The sequence below is a fragment of the Rhinolophus sinicus genome, chromosome 1 (assembly GCF_057876585.1).
Source record: "Rhinolophus sinicus isolate RSI-liver-muscle chromosome 1, RSI-T2T, whole genome shotgun sequence".
NCBI classification, from domain to species: domain Eukaryota; kingdom Metazoa; phylum Chordata; class Mammalia; order Chiroptera; family Rhinolophidae; genus Rhinolophus; species Rhinolophus sinicus.
In genome coordinates, this window is record NC_142501.1 from 72,621,946 (window position 1) to 72,635,828 (window position 13,883).

General features: G+C 39.7%; 1 pseudogene; it reads right to left on the bottom strand.

The window, feature by feature from the left end:
- Nucleotides 1-213: 213 nt before the first annotated feature.
- On the bottom strand, nt 214-9,879 carry LOC148759094 (small ribosomal subunit protein uS5 pseudogene; annotated as a pseudogene).
- Nucleotides 9,880-13,883: the final 4,004 nt, after the last annotated feature.

A 13,883-nucleotide genomic window follows, 5' to 3' on the forward strand; every position in this document is an offset into this window, starting at 1 on the left:
AACTTCCTTTTTCCTTCATCTCCCGTTATTTTCAGTTGGTAGATTGTTATAGCATTGTAAAAGCCTGGTGGTTTAGAAGTGTGGCTATTTGGGAGTCAAACAGCCCAGGTTCTGTCCCTATTTTGTTGTGAAATTTTAAGCAATGTGTAAATTGCATAGCGTGGTACCTGACATTTAGTAAACACTCAACAAAAGTTAAACATCGTAAACCTCTTACATCGTAAACTTTTATTTTTGTTTTAATTAATGGTGGGAGAAACTTCCCTTAAGTGTTCTAATAGTATCTAACACATTTTTGTGAAATATTTTATCAAAAGCTATCTTGTCGCAAATTTTTAAACATGTTTTCCTGAGCTGAAATAATCCACACTGATTATCACAAAAGTACAATATCCCATATTTCTAAGTACTGAATACAGACACTGTAGAGATCAACCAGATAAGACAGGTGACAGAGATGATATTTTAAATGTGCGTGTGTCTGTATTTCAGCCCCTAAGGAGTAGGAAAATGCATAGGCTTGAAAGTCAGACAGGCGTAGATTCAACCAAATCGCTGACCTCCCACATGTATTTGTGCACTCTGACCCTTAGGTTTTCCCCATCTGTAAAGCGCATTAATAATTCTTTTTTTTTTCCTTTTTAACAGGATCAACTTTATTTTTCTTGTATAAATTATGTGGTGGCCACAGCTGGAGCCTGGGTTCTCTACACAGAATCTCTGGTGTGGGTCTTTACAAGATGGTCAGTGAAGGGAGACTTGGTGAACACGGTCTCTGTCCAGAGGTCAGAGGTGAAAGAGCTGTAGGTCTTTGACTTATCAAAGGTGGCCTCGGAGAAGTTGCCCAGGGTGGTAGTGCAGCCCCTGGCTGAGGAATAACTGTTGACGATATCAGCCATCATAAACAGCTTCTTGGGCACAGGAGCTGAGAGATGCCAGTGCCTCTGGGGGCAGGGATGAGGTGCACAGCACAGAGCCACAGCTGCAGGTCACCTTACAAAGGACAGTGTGGGGCTTGCCCATCTTATTACCCGGTAGCCTCGCTGCACAGAGACAACGGAGAGCTTGGCCAGGATGATGGCCCCACGGATGACAGTGGCTACTTCCTTGAAGCACTTAACACCCAAACCCACATGTCCTTTGTAGTCCCGGATGGTGGACAAATGCCTTGAACTGGGGCCTCTGGCCTGCACAGGTCTGCTTTTGCACCGGCATACTCTTCAAACCCTCGTTCTTGAGGGATGCCCCCAGGAAAAAAAAAATCAATGACTTCAGATTCCTTGATGTGCAGAGAGAGCTAGATCTCCTGCAGAGACTTGATCTCCACGTCCTTGACCAGGAGTCCCAGCTTGGTGATGACGATCCACTCCTGGTCCTCAGCCTTGCCTCTGCGAGCTCCCCCACGTTCCGCATGACCCTGGCCAGGGACCCCGCTGCCAAATCGTCCAGGGCCCCTCCCCCACCCCATCCCAGGCCTCAGGGCCCTCCTGGTGCACTGGTGTCATCCCGGTGTCATCCGTCATTTGGTGTTTTTTCAGAGAAGTAATAGTTCTTCTAACAACACCTGCCTCTTCATTAGCATGAAACAGAGAAATATGTGTAAGCCCTTAGATCAATAACCTGCACTTGAAGTACTCAGTAAATGTTTATTTTTTCCCTTCGCAATTAATCAGTATGTAAAATGTCTAATGGCACCAATAATTATCTAAAACTGTACAAGTTACATTTAAATAACTGTTTTCTTAGTTTTGAATCTGGCTGGTTTTAATTTTTTTCCAAATTGTTATATAAATGCAATATAAAATCAATCTAAATTCCAGTGGAGAATTGTGGACAAGTTGCCTTAAATTCTTCCCCTATATCTGAAAAAAAAAAGAGGGGAGGAATTAATAGAAAATATCTTTATTTTGCTATCATTTCAATTGAAACTTTTATTGAAATGATTGTAGAGCCATATGCAATCGCACAAAACAACACAGAGAGATCATGTAAACTTTATCCAGTTTACTACAATGGTACAAACAATCCATAATCTTATTGAGACTTCCCCAGTCTCACTTGGACCCACTTAAGTGTGCCTGTGTATTTAGTTCTTCTATACAATGTTATCACATACGTAAGTTTGTGTGTCTCCACAGCAAGATACAGAACAGTTCTATCAACACCACAAGGACCTCTGACGTTGCCCTTTTATGATGATTGGGGTTTGTTTTCCTAATTTACAGCCAAATATAGGCCTACCTTCCCAGATTTACTTTTTCCCTTTGTTTCTCACAAATAGATCACTTAGGCAGAAAGTAGGCCATTCCTTAGTGTGGGTTTTCAATATTTCTTACCTGAACTGTGTGCAATAGCCTTGCCATTAATCTCCCTAATATCTTATTCCTCTCTGGTCTACATTGCCAAAGCTATGGTTCTAAAACACAAGTCTAATCAAATCCACTTTGTCATAAAATGTTCAATGGCACTTTATGTCTACATGACAAAATAAGGCCTCCAAAGCCCATTCCAATCCGAAGGCATCCTATTTTTCTAGCATACTTCCCACTATCAATAGTCATGAACCCCATACTTTATGACTTTGAACTACTCACCAGACTCTCCACATGTTTTTATGCTTTCTGCGCTTCCCTTCTAGTTCAAATTTTTATCTTCTCTGGAGAAGCTTTCCTAACTCACTAAAGCATATCTGGCTGCGCACTCTTATCTATTCTTTTTTGTATGTATGTTTGTTCCCATGTTTCCTTCTCCTTCAACACACATTATCCTAGATTGTTAGCTGCTACAGGGCAGTGTCCTTGCTTTTGTATGCCCCTGGCTTGGACAGTGACTAGCAAGGCAAAGACTTCAATAAATAATTGTTTGAGAGAACGAAATGAAAGGAAGAAAGCAAGAGAGGGAGAAAGAGAAAGAGAAGTCATAATGCTTAAAAATAAATCAGAAGTCATAATGCTTTATTAAATAATCCTTTGTTGAAGACAATTGTACCAATTCTATATTTATCAGAGAGTCTATGTTTCATAGAGAAATGTTTCCATAGAGAAAATTTCACAATCTACTCTATGCAAGATAGTATTTGGATATGGTTTGGATATTATTTGGATATTATTATTTTTCCTCATCTATGAAACAACTTGCTGGTAAAAAGAAAGGAAAGAAATATTAAAATCCTTGAGATCGTAATGACTGAAGACAATAAATCACATGATAGTGTTTGGAGACAATTGGAGGGTCTGTTATTGGGAGAATTGATAGTGAAATGCAGTGGATGTATACCAAAAAGTATTATGCAGCAGAAACATTGATTGTAATATGCAACAGGGATGAATCTACAAAATGCAGTGCTTGCAAAATATCACCACAATTAGGTATCATTATACACTCATTTGAATTGCTCAAATTAAAACAAACAAACAAACAAAAATCCTGACAGTACAAAATGCTGATAAAGATGTGAAACGACAGGAACTCTCCTTCATTGCTGGTATAAATGCAAAATGGTACAGTCATTTGGAAGATAGTTTGGCAATATCTTATAAAGTTAAATATAGTACCTTACCATATGACCCAGGTATTTCACTCCTGGGTATTTACCCAAATGAACTGAAAACTTACACACACACACACACTCACACACACACACTCACACACACACACACTCACACACACTCACACACACACACACTCACACACACACACACACACACACACACACACACACACCTGGAGGTGAATATTTATAGCAACTTTATTTCTAATTGCCAAAAACCAGAAGCAACAAAGATGTCTTTCCACAGGTGAATAGATAAACAGTGGAAAAATGGAATACTGCTCATAAATAAAAAGGAACAAACTACCAATTCACTCAACAATACAGATTAATCTCAAATACATTTTTGCTAAGTGAAAAAAGCCAGTTTCAAAAAGCTATATATTATATAATTCTATTTATATGTCATATGACAAAGGCAAAAATATAGTAATGGAAAACATATCAGTGGTTGCCAGCGGTTCAGGAGGAGTGAAGAGTTGACTACAAAGGCACTGAAGCAGGAGGGGATTTTTCAGGGTAACAGAACTGTTCAATACTCTATAAATAGTGGATACTGATATACTTTATACCTATAGGGTTTATCAATTTGTCAAAATTCATATGCTGTATTCAATTTTTTAAAAAATCAACCAGGATGTTCAAGGATCCTAGGATGGAACGCAGACTGTGACAAATTAATCTAATTGCCTTACAAATATACAATATAACCTAATCAAAGGGACAGGTAAAGAAGGAAACAATTTTGGAAAACAGTGTTTTGACCAAATACTATAAGGCTAAAAAGCAAAAAGAGCTATACATAAACATTATACTCTAATTAGTAAATTTGTTTCTCATAGGGGTACTAGGAATTCCAAAACTATGTGCATACTACCAAACTGGGCAGCTTAAGCAACAGAAATTTATTGTCTCACAGTTCTGGATACTAGCAGTCTGAAATCAAGGTGTTAGCAGAGTTGCTTCCTTCTGAGAGTTGTGAGGGAAGGATTTGCTCTAGGCCTTTATATCTGGCTTGTAGATGTCCATCTTCTCCCTGAGTCTTCACATCATCTTCCCTCTATGGATGTGTCTGTGTCCAAACTTCCCCCGTTCTAAGGACACCAGTCATTTTTGATACATTAGGGCCCACCTTAATGACCTCATTTTAACTTGCTCACCCTTTACCTCTGTAAAGACCATCTCCCAATAAGATCACGTCATGCGGTGCTGGGGGCTAGGACTTTGGGAGAACACAATTCAACGCATGGGGTCAAACAAATAAGTAAATAATTGTAGCTAATGGGAGCCAGGTCTCCATTATCAGAGAAAAAGTCACAAATAATCAAAGAAAGAAGGCTGAAATGAGCCCTGTGATGCTAGATTAGGGATCACGATACCAGTATGAACTCATGTTTACAGATAGATGGATGTGTACATATACAGGTTTGTATATACACATATATTTCCTAGCTTTGTCCAGGGCAGTAAGCATGCCAGCACCCAGGTTTTTATTTCTACATATAATTTACCTACAATGTACTAATTAACTACAAATAGATACATATTAAACACGTTGCAATGGGAGTAGAAGGACATGAGAGTGGAGTACAGAAAGGAAAGGGAATCAATTTATTTATCTAGAAGGATCTTACCAGGGCGTGGTGAGGAGTTACAGGATAAGTTATTTAAAAGAATGGAATGTGACTGCACCCTTTGCCAATACTAGACATTCCATATCTTTCATTTCTCAATATACTATCTTACAAGATCAAATTGTGATTCATATTTTGAAAGGTGAGTTCTGAAAATAAAAGAAAGGGAGAGCAGTAAAATCAGGTTTGCCATCAGTTGTAGCAGAGTAAATCTGAGCAATTGAAGGAAACCAGAAATAAGATATGGAAGTAAACTTTTTAAAAATCAAGTCAACAGCAATGATAATAATAATCACTAATATTTAATTAAATGTCTTCCATGTGCCAGACACTGTTCTATAGAGTTTTACAAATATTAGCTCATTTAATCTTCACAAAAAACCTAGAGATTATTATCCCTATGTTTTAGATGAAGAAATTGAAATTCAGAGAGATCCGGGACCTGTTCCAAGGCCACACAGCCCATAAATGGCAGAGTCAGGATTTGAATCCAGGCAGCCTGGCATCAGAGCCTGAGCCTGTAGTTATATCCATTCTACTTAAATGCATACAATGTCCCAGAATTCACGGAATTCACTCCAAGAGAAACACATGTAAACAAGCAGTTACAACTCAACATAAGCACTAATAATAGAGAAGAGGGTATCAGGAAAGATGTCACAGAGTGACACTGAGAGCACATCTTGCAAGGGATGTAAGAACCTGCTGTGGGACGAGAGCAGGGCAGCACTCTTGACAAGAGAGCAGCCATATGGATGACGGTTTGGCTTAGTTGTTCAAGGTTATGCAGGAAATACATGTGGAATACAAAACTGTTCAAACAATGACTTCCGCTTTGGGCTAGGCACGGATTTCGTGTACAGAAAAACTAGTCAATTCATGAAATGTGTTGGTATCAAGTGTTTGCCATTTCATCGTGGGCCTATCATTCTCACTACTTTTAGTTGTCAAACTGAACCTTTATTTAATTCCAGAAATATCAATTCTTAGTAATGAAAAAATGCATTTACGTAGTTTCACACAATCCAGGTTATATTCTTTACAGGTCACAAACCAGATTAAATCTATATTCCAACCATTTCTTTTAGAAAAAGTTTTGAGAATTATGTCACAAAAATCCAGAAGAGAATAACAAACAGCAGGGGCTGAGGCAGCCAACACTATGCTTTATGATTTGTTGGGCATTGTTCTAAGTTGCCTGTGTGTTTTAGCTCACTTAACTCTCACAACATCCCTGTGAGGTAGCTAATTTCATTATCACTGTTTTATAGATGAGGTCACTGAGGTCCAGAGAGGTTAAGTAACTTATGCAAAATTGTAATGAGTTTAGTAACTGGCGGAGCCAGGATTCAATAAAATCAGGCAATTCCAGCCTGAATGGGAAAAGGTGATGTTATTTGGTCCTTCACTTTATGTCTCACTTCAGCAGGTGGTCCAGTATGGCCTAAGTCAGTGGTCACAAACTCAGACATCTACAGGTGCCCGACAGAGAACATACTGTGTGAAGTCAGCCAGGTCCAGGACATGGGGTGGTGAGGACTGAGAGCAACAGGGGACCACGGGTTTCATTTACGGGGGCAGTTGCTCCTCAGCTCCAGCCAGGTGTCCTCCCACACCTCGCTGATCATTCAGTATTATCAGATTTTCCAATTTTTCAAGAGAAGCTGACTTTGATGTGACATCTTCCAACCTGGGAGACGTGTACAAAATGAGTTGCGTTCTGCCATGCTGTGTTTGAGATAGCTGGGACACCTTCAGCACTTAGAAATTTGAATGTGCAATTTCAGGAGAATAATTTTGCAGGCAAGTGTGGATGTAGAAGTCTTAAGCGCAAGGAGTGTAGATGAGGAAGCCCAGGGAAAAGGAAGAAGGAACTAAGAGGACCAGGAATTCCAGCATTTAAAGAGTTGGTGGAAGAGTCAGCAAGAAAGAGCTGGAGTGGCACAAAAGGCAGGAAAGAGTAGCGTCCGAGTTGCCTGAGGAGGAAGGTGAATGGGCAGGCTCTATCAGTCTATTCTTGCTAAGAGTTGATGTACTGATTCCCTTGGGTGGAAGAGATCCCAGACCTCAGTAAGAAGAGCTATTACAAGTTCAAAGAATAAATGTTTAAGTCCAAGCAGGCTATGACTTTCCTGTATCCAAAATTAGCACTAGAGGAGTATCCCAGCACTTTCCCACTGCCAAATCACTTAGATGGCTCTAATTTGAAAGGCAGAAGTATTTTACTTCCATTTTTCTAATTTTTGTTGATATTTTATTAGCATCATTATTATTATCCACTTAGTCGGGTGTTCTTTTTGTATATTTGGGTTGCTCCTGTGACGTTTTGAAACTTCTCAAATACCAAATTTCACCAGAACCACCAATAACAAACACTGTGATTCTCTGGGGAAAGCAATACCCATTTAGATTTATAAGGACAGAAAGGAGCTTTTCACACCTACAAGTTAAAACTTGATTCATACATCTAAAATTATTTATCCCTTTGTTCAGATACAATTTTACAGTGAATTTAGGACACCTTCTTCTATGAATAAGGAAAATAAAAAGAATGCATTTATTTGTTGGGTTCTGGGGATCCAGTAAATAAAAGCAATTTTCCCTGCCTACCTTTAGAATCAATTGAGAGACGCAGGAGGCAGGCAAATGGAGATCAAAATAACACCTTTCTTCCAGATAAGTCAGGTTGGAAAACATGGTTTTGTATCTGCAGTGGCTTCACCTCTGACTAACACTGGCCTCCTTGCAGACACAGCCCCCTTCACACCCACAGCAAGGCAGAAGGCAGAAGGCAGACCTCCACCGATGAGTTCTGAAGAAAAGGAAACCCAAGATGGGACTGGGCTTTGCTTGCCCAGTTCTTTCTCCCAAATAGCCCAATCTGATACATCACTCCTTCTGTCCTGAGGATACGCAATCCAGACTGGCAATGGTAAAGCAGATTTTTCCAGTGGAGGTTCTTCCACACTGAAGCCTGAGGCCAGGGAAATGGAGGCCCCTCTGTAAGGTTCCCTATTGCTTCATCTCCTCTCAAGCTCCTCCCACAAAGTGGGTCGTATTATCCCCACAGAGCTAAACCTGGACTCAGACCCCGGTCATAGGATTTCAGAACAGTGACTTTCATGCAAACCCCAGATGCTATGCCCGAAGTCTGTGGTTAAATGGAATAATCCCATTTAAATTCATTGGGTGGGCAGTTAGGGAACAGGCAGTAACGAAACCGCCATTTCTGAAATTCGGGAGCCCTAGAACATGGTTGCAACAATGTTACCAACTGGTTGCTCAGCAATGGTCAAGTTATTAAATCCTTTGTTACTTAGTTTCTTCCTTTGTAAAACCAGTTTAGCAAGTCTTGCCATTCTACTAACTGTTACTAGAGGATCAAATGAGATATTTCATAAAAGCACTTTGGACCAGCATCGTGCTATTAAAAAAAAAAGACATTATTTGGGACGAAACTATTATTTTAATAATCTTAAATAAAATAGAGAAATCAGACTTTTTCTGAATGTTTACATTTTAAAAGCAGATGCGTTAGAGGCTAGCAGACGTGAATTTAAAACTCAGAGTCCTTTACTCACTACCTGAGTAAACCTGGACAAGTAATTTAATCTTTCTGAACTTTGAAGAGGATCAGAATATGCCACCCTAAAATACGCCACTTTGGCATAGAGACTATTTTGAGATGAAGGCAATTGGAAGTCAACAGATGCAGGAAGGGTTCTCTGCCCTCCCCTCATTGCCTAAAAGCAGGATATAGATTTCCCATTGAGTAAGGTACCCACCCTGCACCAGGGAGAGAAGAGCAACTCCTATCATCGAAGATGGGACGTCAATACTGAGATGAGTTTGTGTAAACAGGCCTTACTAAAATAGCCTTAGCTTCCATTAGCTTCCCCCATAGAATTCCTAGTCATTTCCCCACAATTTATTGTCCTCTGAAGCCCAAATTCTCTTCCTTATTTAAGAAGGGTATAAAGCACCTAAGTATAGCTACTTCTTTGAGATTTATGTTCTGTAAACTACTGTGCATGTACATATGTTAGAATTGCATACCCTTTTCTCCTGTTAACCTGTCTTTTGTAAACGTAATTTACAGGCCATCACACACTGAACCTAAGAGAACAGAGGAAAAGATTTTCCTCCCCATAACCTCTTTCTGAATTTGTGAATAGTTGTATGTTCTTTACCTACCAGGGTTTTGTGAGGATTATATAAAGGGCCTATCACACAATTAACTCAGTATTAGTTTTCTTCCTTTTTCTTGTTCTTATCTTCCTTTTTCTTGTTCTTATCTTCCTTTTTCTTGTTCTTCCTTTTTCTTGTTCGACCCTATGTACAGAAGGCTTTGCCTTCTTATCAAGTGGTTTCTATGTGTATAAACCATTTGACTGAATGATTAAAAAGTAGGATTTTTTGACTAGTTTGTATTTTTGTAAATTCTGGGTTAATAGACAAATTAAATAAACATGATTCTATGACTCAGCATTATAGAAGAAATTAGCAGCCATCTCTGATACCCTTTAATAGCTGTCTTGAGTACCTGAATATTAAAACATTAGTTCTTATCAAAATAATTAACCTAGAATGCAGCAAGTAGTCTGTTTCTATTAGTTTGTAGCATCAGCACACAAATATGTTTATCATTAATTCAGTCATTCAATTAGCAAAGTTTTATTAAGCAATTGCTATGTTTAGATGTTGAATTTTATAGTGTTGCAGGCACAATTTTATGATCTGGTTGAAGACATATCCCAAACAAACATAATAAGAAGAAGAATGTACTATAACAAGGAAAAATATTCTCTGATTTACATAACCTAATGCCTCAATTTCCTCACCTGTAAAATGGAAATAACACCTTTGATCCATAGAACTGTTAAAATCATTATATAAACTGATGAAGTTGATAGTAGAAGAATGATCCCCCACAGCCCAGTCAACCTTGGTGAAGACTATTATTTACCCACTAAAATTCATTCTCCTTTCCTTCTGGGTACATGGCTGCCCTCTTAAATTCCTCAGCCTTCTGCACATTGAGGTATGATTTTGTGATAAGTATTTTCCTAGAACATGAGCATAAATGACATGTGCTGCTTCTAGGCTTGGTTTTTAAGACATTTGATATGCCTTCTCCATGTTCTCATTGACTTTCTAGCTACAGAGCCTGGCTTGGTGGCTACGGCTCTTTGAGGACATGCCCCGAGGGTGATGGAGAAACCTAACAGCTGTCTTGCTGACCTGGAACACCCTCTTCAAAATGGTTACATGACAGAGAAATAGACTCTATGTTCTTTAAGCTGCCGTAGTACTGGGTGTCTGTTATAGCAGTGTGGTCTCACCCAAACCCATGCAGCCTTGGTCTAAGAATTCAGCTGGGCTTTTACAAGTTTTCACGTGTGTCTTCATGTAACTGGGAGACTGGCCATAAGAAGTAATGGCTCAGTGATGAGTCTGCTTCTTATTTCTGGCAGGCCTAAGCAGATAAAACTGGAAACTGAGAGATAAAAAGATGAAGGAAAGGAACTAATACTACTCTTTAAGCTATTGTGAAGTATTGATTCCAAAGTAAATTCGCAGCATTGCAGAGTATGGGATAATTAGGGGGAAAAAATGTTTCTCTTCCTCCTTACAAATTTACTAGATGGTACAGTTTTGAGAACAAATATTTTTCTCTCTGTGTGTGTGTGTGTGTGTGTGTGTGTGTGGCGGGGGGTCACCAGTGTTTGTATATCAGAGGGGAGAGAGAGACAGACAAAGACAGAGACACAGAGGCACAGAGACCCAGCAAGACCAAAACAGAAAAAGAGAGAGAGACAGAAAGATTTCAGATCCAATAGTTACTCTCTGAATAACTCTGAAAAACTCTCTGAAAAAGTCAAAAAGAACAATTTAGAACTCATTCTGATGGGGAAACCTCAAAAGGTATACATTTGGAGTGCGCACATATATTCTGGCTGCCCTTCAGAACCTGGATTGCTAAGTATTCTCCGCAATCATTGGGACACCACTTTAGACTGAATGTCTGTGCCCCCCACCCCAATTCATAATTCAAACCTAACCTCCAACGTGATGGTGTTAAGAGGTGGGGGCCTTTGGGAAATGATTAGATCATGAGGGTGAAGCCCTCACGAATGGGATTAGGGCCCTTATGAAGGAGACCCCAGAGAGCTCCCTCACCCCCCGCCATGTGAGGACAGCAAGAAGATGGCAGTCTATGAATCAGGAAGCTGGCCCTTACCAGACACCAAATGTACCAGCACCTTATCTTAGACTTCTCAGGCTCCAGAGCTCTCACCTATTTCTCGTGAGAAATACACATTTGTTGTTTAAGTCATGCAGTATGTGGCATTTTTGTTCCAGGAGCCTGAACAGACTAAGACAGACACCACCAACCACACCACACAGACACATACTTATGGGACTTAGAATGACGAAGGTCACCATTAGTAGCCAAAGGCAATTTCTGAATGCTATTCTGCGCTGAACATCTCAAAGTCAGGGCAAGGAATAAGGGTCCTGGGCCAAGCTCTGTGGGTAGAGGATGAGTATGCAGATGGGTAGACCTAAGAAGAGGGGACGTAGATGAGGAACTAGAGATACCTGCAGAGTCTGCAGCTGCTCCATCCAACGCAGTAGCCACTACCTACAGGTAGCTATTGAGCACTTGAAATGTGGTTAGTCTGCATTGAAATGTGCTATGAATATCAAATTCCACTCACAGCACAAAGAACGAATTTAAGATATTTCATTAATATTTTTAATGTTAATTTCATGTTGAAATGAGAATATTTTGGACTAAATAAAACATTATTAAAATTAATTTTACCTGTTTTCCTTTCCTTTTTTTTTTTTTTTTTTTTTAAATGGGGCTGCTAAAACCTTTAAAATCACATTTGTGGCTTGCATTACATTTTTATGGCATAGCACCGGTCTAGACCAGGGGTCAGCAAACTTTAGCCCACAGGCCAAACCCAGCTTAATGCTTATTTTTGTAAATAAAGTTTTATTGGAACACAGCCAAGTCCCTTTGTTTGTATATTGTCTGTGGCTGTTTTTCCTTCAATAGCAAAGTTGAATTGTTGCAAAAGAGACAAACTATCCAAAGCCTAAATTATTTACTATATGGTCATTTACAGAAAAAGTTTGCCAAACTCTGTTACATTTAACACAGTTTAAAATTATTTTCCTTTGAATTCTATCATTTCTTTTAGTAACCCCAACTTCAGAGAAAGCCTGAAAAAACTATATAGGCTGCAATAGGATGTAGGGGACAATAAAGTCAAGACAATAGAAAATGCGAGAAGGCATTTGTGGAGAGGCAGCTGCATCCTCTCAAGTAATGTTAGGTGGAGACCAATATCAAAGTGTGTGTGTGTGTGTGTGTGTGTGTGTGTGTGTGTGTGTAGTGATGTGAGCCCTGCTTGAACCAAAATGCTAAGGCGGGACCCCAAGCTGACAAAGAGTTCAAAACGAAAATCTTCAAAAGAAAACTTTCAATTCTTTATAGTAGAGGGCCTCAGGGTGGCTTGTAATCGAGGGTGGGGGTGGCAGATTCACCCATCACTAACAGATGACACACTATACACAGGACAGAACCATGTCCTGGTTAAAGAGTGGAGAGATGTCCTGCCACTAACTAGCAAGCCTGCTCAAGAGTTGTGAGGATGAAATGAAATCCTGCTGAAATGGCTTACATAGCGCCTGGAACATACCCAGCATTTAGAAGCTTATTATTGTTTTCTTGTATAAACAAAATACAGTTCAATTTAGAGAGAAAGAAGTAGAAATAGTCTTAATTTTTCAAAAGAATAGCAGTTTTATTGAAAACTGCAAAGGCAATGAGGAGAAATGTCATTTGATTTTTGTTCTTAAATCCTACCTGACTTAATCATATACGCAACTGTGTGATAATAAATGGTTTCTTTGCTATTGGCTATCATTTTTTATCTCTCTCTGTCCTTCTGCCTGTGACATCTAGGTCTGCAGAAGGAATAGAATAATGAGAATAGCCCTACATGAAAATGAAATGCTGCTTTGGGTCTTCCAAAAGGTTCCCACTTTCTGAAATTCTCCCTCTCCTCCCCTAGCCTCCTGTGAGAGGTTATTCCATTTCTACTGGGCCTGAAATCCACCTCCCCCACCCACAGAATTATTCTAAGAGTTAGACAGTATAATGGACTCCACAAGGTCACTGCTACAATACATCCGAGAAGAAGGAAAGGAGGAGGCCCAGATATTTATTTTGAGTGTGTTTGGGGTGGAGGTGGGGGTGAGGGTTGGTGGTTATTTTCCTGCTATTGAAACTTGATTTGTTTCCTATTTCTAATTAAATGGTTCTTCCTTGAGGCTTGGGCTATTGCACGCGTGTGTGTGTGTGTGTGTGTGTGTGTGTGTGTGAGAGAGAGAGAGAGAGAGAGAGAGAGAGAGAGAGAGAGAGAGAGAGAGAGACTGTTAGAACTGTGCACTAGCAGGAGTAGTTTGTTTCAACCTTTTTTCTAGGTATAAAATGCAGGTCTTCTGTCTTGAGTTGCAAAGGGGCACTCAGCTTTGACATTCTGCATTTCTGCCCTAGTTCATGGAAAACATTGCCCCGGAAACCCATCAGGTTCCCTGTGTTTATGAATTCTGAATCTTGCCTCCCAGGAGTCCATGAGAAAGGCTCTCCTAGACTCTTCTGAGATTCAGAACTGCAAAAT